Raw genomic sequence first — 3,470 nt, 5'->3', positions numbered from 1 at the left:
TTTATCAGGTACTTAAAAATCTCTTACTGGGAGAGTACAAAGAAAGTTTATGGAGATATAATACACTCTTAAACCATAAGTGGATATTCTCATGACATTATAAATTCAGGAAACTATATATCTTCATGTTGCTGCATGGGAGACTGTTTAGCATCATACAGATAATTTTAAATACAACTTGCATTATTCAAAACTTCACTTTTGTAAAAAGAGAAATTCTGAACCGAAACACAACCCTTCGTTTAGTATATCAACTATTTCTTTGCAACCAGGATCTGCTACATAATGATGCAGTGGTTATCTAAACTGCTATGGCCCTCAGATTAATGACAAAGAAAAAATGGCACATATATATATGCCATTGATTAAACCATCAAAATAGATCACTTGGTTTAATTCTGCGGCATCACACAGGCATATATGAAATGGGCCTTTTGGGTAAGAAGGATTGATTTTCTTAGCTCAATAAAAATATAAAGAAAAGAGGAGGAATAAAGAGGATGGATAAGTGCATATATGATGAGCTGCACAGCAGTACCTAGCCCATAAAACAAAAAATTACTGCAACATTATCTACTCAAATAAGTATGGAGTTAAGCATTCTCTCCTTCAGCACTGTAATTTGTTTATAGAACTCAAAGAGATTTTCAAAATGCATTTCTTTTGAGATGTTCCTACATCATACTCTTTCTACATGTAAATGTCCTCAGTTTTGACTAACTCTGCAACCCATGGACTGTGGTCCACCAGGCTCCTCTGTCCATGGGATTTTCCAGGCAAGAATACTGGAGTGGATTGCCATTTCCTACTCCACTACGTGTAAACATTCCATGATAATTTTGAATAATTTAATGTCAATATGAGAAGCTATAAAGATTCAATAGATCTTCCATGTTTCCACTTCCATGTTTTCACGGGTTTACTTAACTTTGTTGATATGTCTATTTTACAGATTATTTGAACATTAGAAAATGGAGGAAAAATAGCAGGATTTGTTTTATGTTTCCACAGGCTATTCATTTGATAAACAAAATTCTGTCTACTCTTTATCTTTAAAAATAAACATTTAAACACATGCAAATGGAGTGTTCCCTGGATACTTGCAAATTCTTTAAAGGAAAACATAATGAACGCTGATTGTGAATATTCAGTGTTCCTTAAGCAGCACTTAATGGAAAAGAGATATACTCTGCAACATTTATTTGGAAGGTCCCAACCTTAATTTATCCTGTATTTAAAGAGGAAATTTAAAAATTATTCCTAGAGACAGAAAAAGAAAACTTCAAAATAGAAATTAAAATCACATCGGTCCTTTTAGACATAAAAAACCATGATCTTGGTTATTTCCTAGGTCACATGCTGGTAAGAGGCAGAGCTGGTAGGAGCAGTGCTTTCCACACGGGCCACACCAGCACCTTTTTCCACAAGAGCAGAGCAACGTCCTTCCCATTAGGACCTTACCAAGGCCAGAAATCTACTATCCTACTCAACCTCAAATACTTAGGCGCCCTTTCCTTTCGTTGAACATGCAAATTGTCCTTTTACAGTCAGTTTGCAAATTCCTTCTGGTTACCTTAGAGCAAGACTTCCTGTTCAGTGACTGCCTCAGGTTTTCTCTAAGAATGCACAGGCAGTCACAAGTCAGACTTTCACCACCCAGAAGCAGATGGTGGGTAGTGGCTAAAAATACAGTACGTGTCAATGAGATCTGTTAAAAAACTGGATGTTGAATCACCTCTCGCAGATTCCAGGCAAAGGCCCTCAATGGCAATCCTTTCCCCTTATCTCCTCAACTATAATTATAGGTTTTCTGACTTAGAAAATAAAACTGCCAGTTTGGGGAATAAAATCAGTATTTGGAACACTTGGTAATGATGAATTTTGGTAAAATATCAGATCTTTATCTTTGATACGTTGTTCTCTGTAGGTCTCTTTTACTCCATATGCTACTTTATTCATCAGTTATCACTGATGAGTGATTTTATGGATGGGATTTTTAAATAAAAGGTTAATTTCCCCCAAAAATGAATAACATCATTAACATTCCCAGTAACATTCTTAAATATTCAACAATTGTTTAATGCCATTTTCTAAAAATATTTACATCAGCTTTAAGAAATGAATTACTTATATTAAAAACTAAGCTAAGCAGTAAAGCAGTAATAAAATAGTGACATAATCTTCAATTATAAGAAGAGTTTTCCCAAGCCTAGTGTTTTCCATTTTCTGATAGTTTTTACTATGTGTGTTAAAGTTGCTCAGTTATGTTCGACACTGTCTCACCCATGGACTGTGGCCCACCAGCTCCTGTGTCCATGAATTCTCCAGGCAAGAACACTGGAGTGAGTAGCCATTCCCTTCTCTAGGGGCTCTTCCCAACATAGAGATCAAACCCACACCTCTTGAGTTTCCTGCATTTGCAGGCAGATTCTTTGCCACTGCGCCACCTGGGAAGACTATAAGTTTATGCAGATACTTGCTTAGGAAGTATCTATTTCAACCTCAAAATATAATCAACTTTTTTTATACTAATCCTATATTATAAACAACTAAAATCTTTGGGGCATTACAAACATGAGCTAGTGTCAAATTTCTTTCCCCAAACATTTTTTTCATTCTGTGTTTATATAGAACTCATTCTATTCACCTTTATTGTTTTACTTTTTTATATAGTGTTTCAAATTTTGTGTGGTGTAGTTATTACGTATGTATCCATAATATTCCCAATAAGCATATATGTTGATATAATAAAAGCAAAGAAAAATGTTTTTTTTTCTGTTTCCTTTCCAATATCTTTTCTAATGAGTTTAATATCATCTTGGCTTTTAAACAAACAGTAGCATCCTGGCCCATAACTTTGGAGAATGCTGCTGCTGCTGCTAAGTCGTTTCAGTCGTGTCCGACTCTGTGCGACCCCATAGACGGCAGCTCACCAGGCTCCATCATCCCTGGGATTCTCCAGGCAAGAACGCTGGAGTGGGTTGCCATTTCCTTCTCCAATGCATGAAAGTGAAAACAAAGTCACTCAGTCGTGTCCAACTCATCGCGACCCCATGGACTGCAGCCTACCAGGCTCCTCCATCCATGAGATTTTCCAGGCAAGAGTACTGGAGTGGGTTGCCATTGCCTTCTCCAACTTTGGAGAATAGTCTAGATTTATTTTCCAATATTTCAAGGAACGTTCAAATCTATTATCTAGGACTTGAAGTTTAAATTAAACGGACCTCCCCTTTCATTTAAATGGAAGCTGATTAGCTAATCTTCTGAATTATACAAGCCACGTCCTAAAATAAGTAATCAATAATAATCATTGTTAGATAACTAAGTGAAAGTCGCTCAGTCGTGTCCAACTCTTTGTGACCCCGTGGACTGTACGGTCCAAAGACATTCATTTTTTAAAGAGAGGAAATTCCCCTTAAAAACAAAAACAGGCTGGTCTCAGTATCATAGGCTTCATACATTTATTTCTT

This window comes from Bos javanicus, chromosome 16, assembly GCF_032452875.1.
Source record: "Bos javanicus breed banteng chromosome 16, ARS-OSU_banteng_1.0, whole genome shotgun sequence".
Lineage (NCBI taxonomy): Eukaryota > Metazoa > Chordata > Mammalia > Artiodactyla > Bovidae > Bos > Bos javanicus.
The sequence above is the reverse complement of the archived record's forward strand: the minus strand, read 5'-3'. Positions refer to the sequence as shown.